Below are 14081 nucleotides of genomic sequence, written 5' to 3' on the forward strand. Positions count from 1 at the left end.
TCCAGTTTTCTTAAAGATACCATGTCTGTAGGGGGGGAAAGATAAAATAGAAACTTTATTTTTTTTTCAATTTAAGATCTGCAGAGAGCAAAATGATAAATCAGAAAAACAGGCTCACTTTTCTCTTTCTAACTACCCATTCCCATAACTTCAACTACAAAATATGGAATATTACATGACAAATCTGCAATCCCAGCCCCAAATCAAAAATCCATCCACCCACAGACATCTCAAAAATTCATTATGTCCAAAACTGAATTTACCATCTTAATCCCCCATAATCTATTTCTTCTCCTATATTCCATATCTCAGTGAACGGCACCACCACCCACCAGATGGCCCAAGCCAGACACCAAGAGCCAAGGATGACCCCTCTCTTATCCATCAGTTACCAGGCCCAACCATTTCCATCAATTTTATATCACTCAAATACATATCCTCTCCTTTATCCCCACTGTTCCTAATTCAGTTCAGTCTCTCATTATTTCCTCTTGAATTTGCTTTAATCACTTCCCAAGTAATCTCCTTGCCTCTAAAGTTGCCTCCTATGCATGTGTGCTTGAGAGATTGTCCTAAATGATAAATAAGATCGTGTCAACCCACTATAAAACCAATCCTTTTCACCCCATTGTTCACCACATGCTTCACTGAAAATCCAACTACTTCCACCTCCATACAAGAGAGACCTTTCGTTTTCCTGGGACCAGGATTCTACTCCAGCTTTCCTTGTCAGCCCTTCCCATGCAGAACTATGTCTCAGTCTTATAGGACTACTTTGGTCCCAGGTTTCTTGTTTTAGCTTCTGGCTGCCAGACCTCTGCACAAGCATTTTGAAACTGGCAATTTTCTTTTTAGCTGGGTAGTTCTAACTCACCCTTTAAGACTCAACTTGGGCATTATCGCTTACATGAGGGGTTTTCAAAAAGTTCATGAAAGGATTTGTATTATCTTTCAATTCTATTTTTCCACGAACTTTTTGAAGTACCCTCATACTATAAAAAAAAATCATCTTGACTCACCCAGTTACGACTCCCACCTTCCTTCTCCCTTGCCTTCCTCTTAAGTTACAGACCCAGCTAATGCTGTAAGGATTCATTTTCCCAACTTCCCTTGCAGCTATGGGTAGGTGTCTATTAAGAGATTTGGCAAATAAGTTGTTAGCAGAATCCTGCTCAAGGCCACTGGTTTCTGGGAATGCTTTTCTTTTTCCCCTGATGGAATAGGATATACGTAGGTATGGATGCTACCCTAATCCCTACCTCCCCTGCTACCTGCCATGAACTCTGATGCACTGTCTGAGGCTCAAGAGTCATCTAGCAAGAAATACAAGATGAGAGAAAAAGCTGAAGATTAGAAAGCAACAATGATTTGCTGAATCCACACAGGCAATCTCCAGACAGCTCCATAAATAAAGGGGAAAAAACTTTATTTGACTATCCTACTATTATCAGGTATTCTATTAATTGCAGTTGAACACATGATTAATTGCTATCACACCCTTGGGAACTCTTCCCATATTCTCTACCATTGAGGCAGTGCAGGGGTGGTTAAGGACAAAGGCTTTGGAGTTTAGCAGATCTGGCTTTGAATCCGGGCTATGCCACTTACTGGCTAAATGCCAGGCAGATAACCCAATCTCTCTGATCCTTAATTGCCTCCTCAGTAAAATGGAAATTACAATACCTAACAAAGAAGTTTATTGTAGGAGTAAACAAGATAATATGTGCAAAGTACATACCAAATGCTTGGTATACAGAGAATACTCGAAAATTTTAGCCGTAATTAAGAGGAAGCTTGTGTTTGGGTCCCCTGATATATAATACAACAGTGTCCTGGGCACACACTGATTATTTCCCTAACACCCTGAATTATAATTATTTGATATCTGCCTGATTTTTTCCTAAGAACGTGGGCCAACCTGAAGGCAAGAAATTGGCATGCCACTATCTAGTAACTAACATAGCATATCACAGGCTTTCCACAAGTATTTGTTGGATGGATGAATGCATGAACCACAGACTAATTCAAGGGTTAAAGTTTATCATTTTGGTTGGCTTGTAGTATAAATGGAATTTATATAGATGGTTTTTAAAAAATACATATACTGAAGACCATATGATTGCAGACATACCGATAACATGTTAATTTTACTTATCAAGCAGCCTATGAAACTTTTAAAACAGTAAGATATTCATAAATAGATAATTTGCCCTTTCTCTCACTGCTGTAAGAGAGCACTTCCTCTATGTCTGAAAATCAAGATAGGTAAGACAGGAGGTATAAAAGCCGCTCATAATACAGCCAAGCCAAAAACTGAACTCAGCATCTGTTTCATCTTCTCTACCCCTTCCAACTTAGCCACTAGAAAAGGCTCTTGTTCCGAACAGTTACTTGTGATAAAGTTATAAAAGAAACAACCCCCACTGTTTTGCTGGGGGATCATGGGGAGGGTAGCTTCTTTGACAAGTTCACAGTCTCCAAATATTAGAATGCACCAAAATATTTTTCCTGAACAGTGTTTTGCCATCTACAGTCAAACCCATACAAAATAGTATTGTCTAGGAATGCTCTTTAAATCCGACCACTCAAATATGTTATTTAATCACAATGACCACAGAAAATAGTGTTTGATATTAAAACCAGTCCTCCTTTAGTCATGAAGATTTTCCAATGTACTGGGAGCACTTTCTTTTCCAACAGGGAGGAATACTCCCTCATATAGTAAGGAAAGGTGATCTGCTCTGATAAAACTTTAACAGGTGCTGAAATTTATATATTCTATTACAGCCTTACAAGCCTACACTAATTATTAATTATCCGCCTAAGTGTACACTACTTTACACATCCTGCCCTTTAACTAGAGCGCTCAGAAAAGCCATTGTATGCTGCCTGACTAACGGACCATGTCTTGAACAGCTAAATGGCCTAGCAAATGCAAAGATTTTCCCACATGCACACTTTGCAGGGTTAATGTAGACCACTGCCTGTGCAAACCAACTGCGTTTCCACGACTGCAATCCACCTTGAGGAACACAGGCAACTTAGGGAGGGCAGCTAGCTGTGGACAATATCAGCAAATCAGAGCCAATTTATAAAGCACCTTCTCTGAAGTGTTTGCAAGGAACATTGCTGTGGAGTCACAATTGTACAGATAGTGAGTGCGTTCTCTTATTCTGCTCTGCGAATATTTTAAAGAAGTCACACAGAGGCTTCTTTTTATGCTAGAGCAGGTGTGAACTCAATTCCACTCTTAAACTAGTATCAGCTCAGCGGAGAGAACAGCCATAAATTTTTATTTCAGAACCAAATGAAACTCATGAGGGTAAGGGGCAAAATCTCATTAACTATTAAAATGCCTTTAAAAGACTCTGAGCAAGGCTGTTTTCTTTTGTTTTATTTTCAACTGATATTCAAGCTTATACCTAGGACTTTTGAATGAATGAAAAATGTAATCACTCAAAAGTATGTATATTTAGAACCATTTTATTTCTAAGGAAACAAAAGAATTCAGAGAGCTCTCCTCCCCCACCCCCATCTGCATGAGTTAGATCAATAACAGAAATAAGGAAACAGATTAAAATGAAAGAAAAAAAAAAGCTTCTTCACGATCACAAAAAAGCATTTCATAAACTACTGTTTATCAGGTTAGGTTTTTCCTGTAATAAGCTAACAGAGATCAACCTACAGCTACTGAGGTGATCTACCAAGATATTTGAAATATGTGTGCTGATTGCATCTCAATTTCCAAATAATATTTGTGAGACCATCAATAAATAAGGAAAAAGGAAACTTACACAATGAAAACATACACGCAGGATATAAAGTATGAATTTAATCCTGTCCGGAGACTAATTGTTAGAGCTTCCAAAAATACGGATATTAGGCTCATTTCCAGTTACTCTGAAAGTTCTGAAGGAGACGGGGTCACTAATAAATTTTCCTCCATGATTTGGTATTGCCCAATTAAGTACAATCAGTTACACATAAAGCGTTTAGGCTTGCATCCGAAGCATTCAGATTTGGCTACTGAACTGTTGAGAGTACAGCTTGGTGCGAATAGCCAAGGTGAGGGAAATGCGTGAACAATGAGTACCAAGTAATTGCAGAGACTCAGACAGCCAAGCCTGTGCTGATAATACAAGGCTAGAAAATCATACTTTGGGAGCCTATTACTCTAAAATTAGCCTTTTATGTGTCTCTTTCTCTCTCATCCTGCATTTCTTTTGTCTCTCCCTTCTCTACCAAATGTTATCAGATATTACACTTTCTATTTTCATTCAGCTTTAATATGGCCCATGAGGGGGTAGAATTTAATTAATTACTTCCACATTCTGCCAAAATTCACTACATGATGCTCAAGTTCGCATATCACTTTTGCCAAGCTGGTCAGACCCAATAAACAGAAAAATGGCCGAGATAAAATAATATAGCAGGTGTAATAATAATTTACATTCACTGAATTTAAGTGCCAGGTGTTTTTCATATTGTTTCATTTAAACACAGAGCAACTATCCAACTGAGAAATTCCATCGCCGCACTAAGAAAACTTGCCCAAGGTCACAAAACTGGAGAGAGGTGTCAGACCAATGTCCAGTTAATGAGAAAGCCTGTGCTCATTTCACCATCCACCACTTCCCCCATATTAGATTTTTTGCATATTTCCAGCCTATACGAAAGCTTTAAATGTTTTATTGAAAACATAATCAATATAAACACCTATATTTTACACCAATTTAGACTGAAACTTCCTTATAATTTTTCCTATTAATAAACATGTGTCAAGAAACTTAGGAGGGATTAATAAGCAATCACTGAGAAGATGAAAAAGGTTGGAGCTATATCTATTAAGCATGCAGAAATTAATTTAATCTCAATCTATGCTCCATACATTTTGCAATTTTTGGTTCCTACGTCTGACATTCTGCAAAAGGAAGTAAGATCCACCCAATACCTCCTTCCACTCAAAAATGACGCATGGTTCCTTTGGATTCAGAAACTTCTAGCACTGAAAGGAATGAGAGACTATAATCTCATACAAAGACAGCGCTCTATCCCAAGCTTCTCTGGAGATGAAAGAATTGATGTGGAATATAACTGTCTTCAAAACATTCCTGAGAACATGGAAAGTATAAGTAAAAGTATCTCCTTGATGAAAAGCTCCCTACCCAGCAGCGACTCCATTATTCAAATGACCTAGAATACAGGCGACGAAATGTCAGTTTGTCAGTGGGCCCCCAGAATCACCACTCAAACACCATACTGAGGGCTTCTCAGCCCTTTAAATGATGAAACTGGAGAACATTTAAAATAGACAGAAAAATGCCTGGAGGCAAATATTTCACAAAGGAGCACATCTGAATTCAAGGAAGCTGTCCCCAAAGAGGTACTTATTTTATAGGATTACTGTTTGTGGACTGACTAAAAAAGAAACCTTTCCATTTTGGTCTTGATGTTTACAGAACTCAACATTCTACAGTACCCCCACCTACTCCTGTCTTCTGCCCCAATCCCATTAGAGGATAAGGGTATTTCAAAAGTGCTATCATCCAAGACCTAAAGTCTCTAGATTTTTCAATCCATTACCCAGACAAAATGATAGACCCCAATGTGTAACCTTGCAATGTCAGGGAGCAGAGAACAGTAGTTACAAAGTATATTATATTATTTCACCACTCACAGTGATCCAGGGAGAAGTAGGTGAGTCTGGCATTACTGCCCTCACCTGAGAAACACGAAAGTAGGACTCACAAGACATTTGCCCAATGTCCCATCACCATGAAGTCGAAAACCAAGACTAAGGCTGAAGTGAACCCTACAGCCCTAAAGTCCCCTCGACCATGATGCCTAAGACCTGCAGTGCTTAAAACTGAACTCCTTTGCTTCTTCGGGCCTAATAAACAGTATTATGTGGACAAAGAAAACAGTCTTATTTTCAATGAGGTCAATGTAGCACTGAAGGAAGAAACACAACTTTCATGAATGTCAAGTTCATAGACCCCTTAAACTGTACTGAGGTTATTCTCCTGAGCCAAGGAGCAACAAAGCTTAAAGAAATGCAGAGTGTTTAATCCCCCACCCCAGGACCCAGTCAAGGAGGTCCCAGTCAGGACACAGGCAAGAAGTTTATACTGTCACAGGCACATTTTAAGTGTCAAGCTTATGCAAACGTCAAAGAAGCCATCTTCCTAATGAAAAACTTATAGAGAAAAACTTTACTTCTAGATGAAAACAGCACTGTTTGCGTCACATCCTGCTTACCTCTAATGATAGATGGTCCTTCTGCCTGCCTTTGTTCCATCTGCCTGATTTGTGTAATGACACTGTTCAATAGGGTTGGGAAACTTCTGGCCAAAAGTTGGATCCAGCTCTCACAATTTAATACAGTCTTGGCGTGTTGTCTAAAATTCAACATTTGTCTTTGGCTGTACCTAATCCCCCACATTAAAAATCAAAATACACGATTGTGTACATATTAAAAGAAAATAGAAGCTTTCTTCCCCCCAGGCAGAAGACATTCTTGTCTGAGTGTTTCATGGTGACGTGGCAGATTGTTAGACGTCAGTTCCCTGGAGACTATTTTGACGATGGTCCAGGGGAAAGAAGATCTCTGTCTGTCACTTGTAGTTACATGTCCTGGGAACTCGCTGCTCCAGGATGCCAGGCCTGCTCTGAATGGGTCCAACAGGAGACTGCAGGAGTGGGGACTAGCCTTCAGACCTCCCAAAGACCAGCAAAGGGACAGTGAGAAAAGGCTGGTGGCTGGAGCTATAGGCCTGTTGCATGACCAGGGTGCATGCCCTGGGCAGGTTTTCAGGAAGTGAATCCAGAGACCTACAAGAGGAGGTTCTGAGGAATGTAGACATGAAAAGGATTGGCCTTGGCTGGTTGCCTTGCTCAAGGGACTAGGACAACGAAGGCACAGGCCTTGAAGGTGAAATGGGAACACGGTGCCTGAGACTCCTTTTTCCCGTGCAAGACTCTAATGCCTGTACTTTCTCCACCTTCCCTTCTCAATACTTTTTTTCTATTCCATGTCACTTGGTCTTTCTCTCTCATGTGCTGACCAAAATTCAGAGTTGAGATACATTTTTATATTTTGTTTATTGCATGAAAGTTTCAGCCTTGTTCTTAATTTTTTCAAACCTGTTCAACAGAAAATTATATATTCTTTTCTTTAAAAAAACTCAACTGTGAATCAAAGCTCAAGAAGTTGGGAAGCAGGATGTGAATCCCCCACTCTTGTGTGTTTCTACTGAATAGGCTGTAGAAGCTGCTGCTGGCGTTCCCATCCCCACCCTCAACCTCCACAGTGAGACAGCCATGCGATGCAGGGAAAAGTAAGGGCAGACATTGCTAAACTCACCCTTCTCTCCTTCTTTGTGCATCAAACCTAAACTTGACACTTGAACCTGTGACAGTCATCTTGAAACAATGGGGGAAAGAAAAAAGAATCACAGAGCCACCAGCCCCAACACCACTAAGCTGCCAATCAATTCTAGCAGCAGCCTACCACCAAACTTCTAGAATGAGAAAAATTATTTTTAAGCCACTGTTAATCACACTGTCCATGACTTCTAAGAAAAAGCATTCCCACCTGATACAAACTGCTTTTTACTTTTATGTCAATCTTAAATGATTTATTTTCTCTTAGGTTCAGAAACTTCGTACGTGAGAAGTCTTCCCCTGGTATTTGGAAGATCTACAAAACTCTGTTGGCCATAGTTTTCAAGGAACATTTTTCTGGTAATCAGTTCTTCTAAATTTCATAAAACCTGACTTGGTAAGCCTGATTTGATTATAAAAGTGTTTGACCAAGACAGCATTAATTGTGCTATATCATACAGTAAGCAGCAGAATAGAGAGAAAGCAAGATCGACTAAAGGAGAATGGAAGTGTTCACTCACTAGACAAAAGGAAATAAGTTATCAACTAGTCAGTTAGCTCAGTTGGTTAGAGTGCTGTGTTATAACACTAAAGTCAAGAGTTCAGATCCCCGTAGATCATTCAACAGCCATTTATTGAGGTCCTACAACTCTACATGAGCATTGATTGGCATATGTATAACACTTTTCTCCTGGGGATTCAACTTAAATGAGCTATTATTTTATCCCCGATCGATGCAATCCTTTAACTACAGATCTGGAATAAGCTGATATATAAAAGAAACATCCATTTGAGTCAGATTTTAAAGAATTACATTTGGAAAACACATCACTAGCAAAGTTACTTGAAGGTATTCATAAAATAGAGATGAATGGATTAGAAAGAATAAAACGTCTCTAAAGATAAAATATAGTATATGGATAAAATGGCATACCTAAAAGATCAATGGACCATGACATGAGAAAATTACCTCAGAAATCATCTAAAGGGCTGCTTGCTCCTCCCTCAATTTAAACAGGTGAAAATGAGCTGACCTTAGGAACTACAGGCAGTCCTAGCAAAACAGAGAGTAGAAAATTCAGTTCTTTTGACTTCCAGCCTTAGCTCAACAACTAAGATTACTATACTCACTTCAGATGACACTCAAAATAGTCATATTTGTTGATATTGGGGAAGACATTTTAAGTTTAACATATGGAAAAATCAAAACTCTCAAAGTAAGTAAAATCGAATAAGACCACTCACAGAAGTGGTGAGCTAACAGGTACAAAACTATGCATGCTCTCTACTCTGAGTCATTGTGCAGTATGTATATGTAGAAACACTGCAGCCCACAAATATGTACAAGTAAAAATTAAATTAAAAAAAAAAAAGAAAAACAGTAAATAAATAAATAAGACCACTCACTATTGAAGACTTCTTCTCTCAGAAATTGCTTGTACCATATTATCAGCCCAACAGATAACAGATGATCTCAAGATAACCTCAAGCTAAAAAGTGCCATTAAAAAAAGACATGCAAAGAACACAAAGAGACATCCTTAACTTGCAAACCGCCTGTTCATATCATTATCTAACTTCAGAACACTTTAAAAGTCAGCCAAAAATTTTAGAGCTGACATCTGTATTCACAATTCCGTTTTCATGAAGTTACTAAATTACTATTTGACCTCTGGAACTTCTGAACATCAAATGCTTTCTGTTACTGCACAGGTGTTGCTATTTTCTAATATTTACATTCCTGCATGGAAAAAAACAAAACAAAACACATATATGACCAAGAGGTCAAATAAGATCTTACCCATGCTTTGCAAAAATTATGTTTCTTTGTGGTCATGCTTTTCCTTTGTACCTTAAGGTTTCCAAAACACAGTTTTCCTAGTGAGTGCCAATTCACTGGGTATTTTGTTTTACAGTGAAAAGAAAAACTCCCTGAATTAGCATCTACTCACATTTGCTGTTTTACAAGTAGACTGTGGCACTCGCCTCTGCCACTGGGATTTGAAAACACCCACAACACTTCACCTTTATGCCGGGCTAAACTCAGGGTAGCCATAAACACTCTGAAGTAATACAAACCTAAATATTCCTGCTAGGCAAACGGAGCAGTGGAACCGAATTATAATGAGCTAGCAGCTGTCACAATATGACCACAGTAACCAAATCAAAATATCAACCGCTAACCCAGATGAGATCCAAAGGTCATCCTGTAAGCCAGCAGCTTTCTTCAGTTCTGCCCGAAACCTCAGTCTAATCCTACAGTAAAATGTTCCACTGAGCTAGTTCAGAAACCAGTTACTCTAGAGTGGTAAATTATTTAGTGCCCTGGTAGATACAGTACCTCTAGTAGGATGAGAACAAAATATACCACAGTAAGGAAACCGAAACATTCACAATGGGACATGTGAAACACGGCAGCTGATGCTGAACTAAGCTGCGCCCAACCGTACAAAGGTATCGTGTTTCATATCGTTCAGTCACCAATCCACGTATGTAATCTTACTGGGCAACTTGCTCACTCATCTTCGAACAATCTGGTTTTCAATTAAGGCTCTGGAACAATGAAAGGAAAATGCATGCTTAGATCCTTCCTTGGATCAAAGATTTTTAGCTAGAAGGTAAATTGGCTACCACTGTAAAAATATTTGGACAATTATCTGCAAAACTTTAAAGCTTGCAGAGAAAAAAAAACAAACCAACCAGAAATGTTAAAAAAAATCCATATTCTTTGCATATACTTATTGCCAGGATTTTCAAACTATTCTATAGCATATAATAATCCTCTTAAAAACACACAGGACCCAGACTCAAGGCCCGCTGTCCTATTAGCATATTCTGAAAGCTATCCAACTAACCACCTGTGAAGGTTTAATCAAACTTTCTAAAAACTGCAGTGAACAAGTTTCCAAAAGATCAAGTGTACGTTATTATTATTAATAATCACAGGTAGTCACAAAGAAGAGGTGATTTATTTTCTCCAGATACAAAACAGTACATGTAATTTCAAGTAAGGAGAAATGCAAACTGGCTTGTATCTACTCCATGAAAGCAATGAGTGAGTGTTTAATAAATATCCAGCAAGAAAATATATGGATTGGTCAATGCAGGCAGCTAGAGCTGAACTATCACAACCTCTCCCATATCCTCTCACATCAAAGCAAAAAGAAAAAGGCATCCACACCTATTTTTTTGAAAAATTTAGAAGCTTGCTTTTTGTTTATTTTAGTCGTGTTTCTTTAAAGGATTTACACAATATCAACTTCTAAAACTTTCTATGACAATTGTAACTACAGACAGCAGTGCAATGAGTAGAACAACTTTATAAACCAAGAAGTGGCGTTAATTCTTTGAACATAACAGGCACATTTGTATGCATGTGTGTGTGCATGCGTGTATACACACACATGAGCACATGTATTCATTTGTTTATTTTTACTTTAGAGATTCACAAGCTATCAAATAAGGTATTATTTTCAGATACAGAAGCTCACTTCCAAAAGAATAAATTAACAGAGAAATTCTATTACTCATAAATTATATCCCATTTTGTATAAATTTGAAATAGAGCCATAAACAAATTGAGTTTTGGTACCAAGCAGAGTATCATATTACAAAAACTATAACATTTATGCAAAACCATTCATGTGAAATCAGAAAGTTCAAAGTTGTAATAAAGGGTTTGTTACCGTAAAAGAGTTTATGAGCAAATATGTTAGCAATGCCTGTATTATTTCCCCAAAATAGTGTATTGCCATGAACAAAATACATAATAATAATTCACTCCCAAAAGAAAAGAGTGGTGAAGCACTTTTTTCTTTCCTTGCAATAAAATAAAAACTACTAAGTGAACAGTTTACCAAAAAAAAAAAAAAAAAAAATCAGGTCATCTGCAGTTAATAACTCTTTCCTGTAAAATTAGTGTCACTTACTTCTGTAGCAGACGCCTAATTCAGTCACAGGCTTGATTGATTTGACAATAGAGAATCTGCTCCAATAAAGTGGCTGATTTATTTCTGATGCTATAGCTTTTACCCTAATGTGACATCACGGCAGAATTAAGTTTTTGAAAATGTAAAGAAATCCTTTGTAGTCTTCATGAAAACCAGTTAGTGATTCTGAGTGGATACTGGATTATTGTTAAAAACTTACAGTAAAGTCTAAAAATTTCTCTTGGTAGAAGAAAATCATTCACAAAGGTCATAACATAGAATATGGGTTTGGACACAAAGGACAGTTTAGAATATAGCATATATTTTATGAATTCAAATTGTTTGCTATACTAACAGATCTTCTTTTGTCTTTATCTCCATTTGTAAATTGGTTGTACTTAATTTCCTGAAACTACTTTTTTTGTAAAGGTGCAACATAACACCAAACATGGCTCATCTTAAAAGTGGTTTCACTTTAAATAAACAGCAGCTTGGGCAAAATCAATGAGAATCTTTGTTCCCTGAATCTAGCTCTGAGATACTCAAGCCAATCAAGAAGGCATTTAGGATGTGAGAAATTATAGTGTTAGGAAAAGTTTTTAATGCAGGATCATAGACTGTTCTCTAAATATATTTTTTAATTCTTCTCTAAAGTAAAAATGTAAGGCATTTCATACTTGTGTCAATGTTGTCTTCTCCCTTTTTCCTTTTTTGTGCACACTGCACAGTGCCCTCTCACTCTGAGGGTGACTCCCCTGACCCGAGTCTGACACTGCACCGTTAATGTCAGATAAACCATTTAGCCCAAGCACAATTCTTTTCTGTGCAAAAATCTGCTTGAGGTGGAAAATGTAGCAGTTTGTAAACAATAAAGAGCCATGTTTCAGTCCAGACAGCTTATCTAACAGAGAAGTCCTTTCATTGGGAACAGTGGGTGGGAGCCTCGTGGACATAGTAGCATTTCCTATCACAATGCAGGAGACTGTCTCGGCCTCCATATTTAAGAGTTTAATGGGAAGGAGGGCAGACGGGATAAAAGAACAAGGCTGACATGGATTTTCAGCTTAAACAACAACTAAGTGAAAAGAATCAGCTCTCTCTGCTCTAGACTGTCAGCCCACTTATATTTTAAATACTATTTGGATTGATTCGTAAAACAGTTGCTCATAAGGAAACATGTTTGTATTGCTTGGTGTACGTATTCTGTAATATTAATTTATCAAGTTGCTTTTTAAAGTAAAACTCTTTTCATATATATAACATAAACTTCTAAATATGAGTAATTATGTATTCTACTCTATTTTAGCTCATTAGAGGATAATTTTAGAGTCTTCAAAGAAATTAGTATATTCTTTAGGTGCTATTTCTGAAGGCTATTGTTTTCCTATTAATCTTTTATCCTATTTTATGAAGTTGGAAGAAGATGAATAGAGAAGTACAGGTATTAGAATTCAAATCATCACTACTGACATTGAAGAGTCTAAAGCTGTTCTTTAAAATCTAAATTGACAAATATATATAGTCATCTGTATCAATATCTCCTGAAAAGGACTTTATGTACTTCGCTATCAACAATCAGTAAAGAACTAGGATTCTTGTGTTAGTTTCAAAGCTGAAATATAAATAAGAAATTTAAAATGTTGAAGTCAAAAAGAGCAGAAAAATAAGAACAACCTATGACCAAACACGACTTTGTGGTTCTCAAAGTTGGGATGACACTCTAAGACACAAACCTATGATGTTTACCCATTAAAAATAAGTTGTTAGTATTTCTCTGCTTTAATTACTTTTGTGTTAAATACCTGAAATTCCTGTAGATGGATTTGATGGTGATTTTTGAAAAAATGACTGCAATTCAAGGACTATCTACATGTTAAGTAACTGATACCAGCTTCCAAGGCTTAAAAGTTGGGACATTCTTTAAAAGCATTTGCAATTATGGTTTCAAAATGACATAATTATTGCTGTGTGTTTTTCGTGTAGTCCAACAAGCTTATGCCAAGAAATTTAACTTCATTTACTGACAGATTTCGTAACAGAATTTAGCCTGGTTGAGAAATTTACTAATATCTGTTAAGAACTCATGCTTACTAGAACAAAGATCGTTTTTTCAGTCCAAACTAAAGTAACCAGCTATTGAGACCTTTTAAGTCACTGTGGATTATCTTACCTTTTCTCAGTTTACTGCTGTTAAACAAACTTCCCTATAGGTTAATCAAGAGCAAAAAAAATATGCTAAGGGTACTAGTATGAAGGATATGCTGGAAATTCTCTCAAAGAGTCTCCAACTACTCCTCGCTTCTTTCAGTGAAGCAAGATGGGGTCTGCCTAGACCATCAGCACTAAAGTTCATGCCTTGATAAACACACAACCAGTCTTTACAGTTCAACTTAAACATACTACTCTGATTTAACCACACTAAGTATGTTCACACTATTTCCATAACCCCGTTAATAAAAACTCACAGCTAACACAGACTATATATCATTGTCAACCAAAAGGCCTAATGATATTTTTATTTTAAGTATTCACCACTTTGACTTCACCAACCTTAACTTAGAAAATTACTGTTGCAACACTGAAATTGAGAAAAGTGCTTTATGCCTAAGGAAGGCAAAATTTTCCATGCAAATTCAGTATTACTGAAGTGATTTAATTCCACATGGTTGTAAAACTTTGTCCTTGATTCGCTATTACCAAGCACAGACCGACAATATTTTTCTGCAATTTAAGATTACTACAAATGAACTGGCTATTTATCCAAGTTCCT

The 14081-nt window shown here is 37.3% G+C and overlaps 1 protein-coding gene across 3 annotated transcripts in view; it reads right to left on the reverse strand.

Moving 5' to 3' along the window:
• The window catches only part of TCF4 (transcription factor 4), a 341982-nt gene that overhangs the window by 207043 nt on the left and 120858 nt on the right, over positions 1-14081 (reverse strand). The window lies entirely within an intron of this gene.

Source organism: Cynocephalus volans, chromosome 13 (genome assembly GCF_027409185.1).
Source record: "Cynocephalus volans isolate mCynVol1 chromosome 13, mCynVol1.pri, whole genome shotgun sequence".
NCBI lineage: Eukaryota > Metazoa > Chordata > Mammalia > Dermoptera > Cynocephalidae > Cynocephalus > Cynocephalus volans.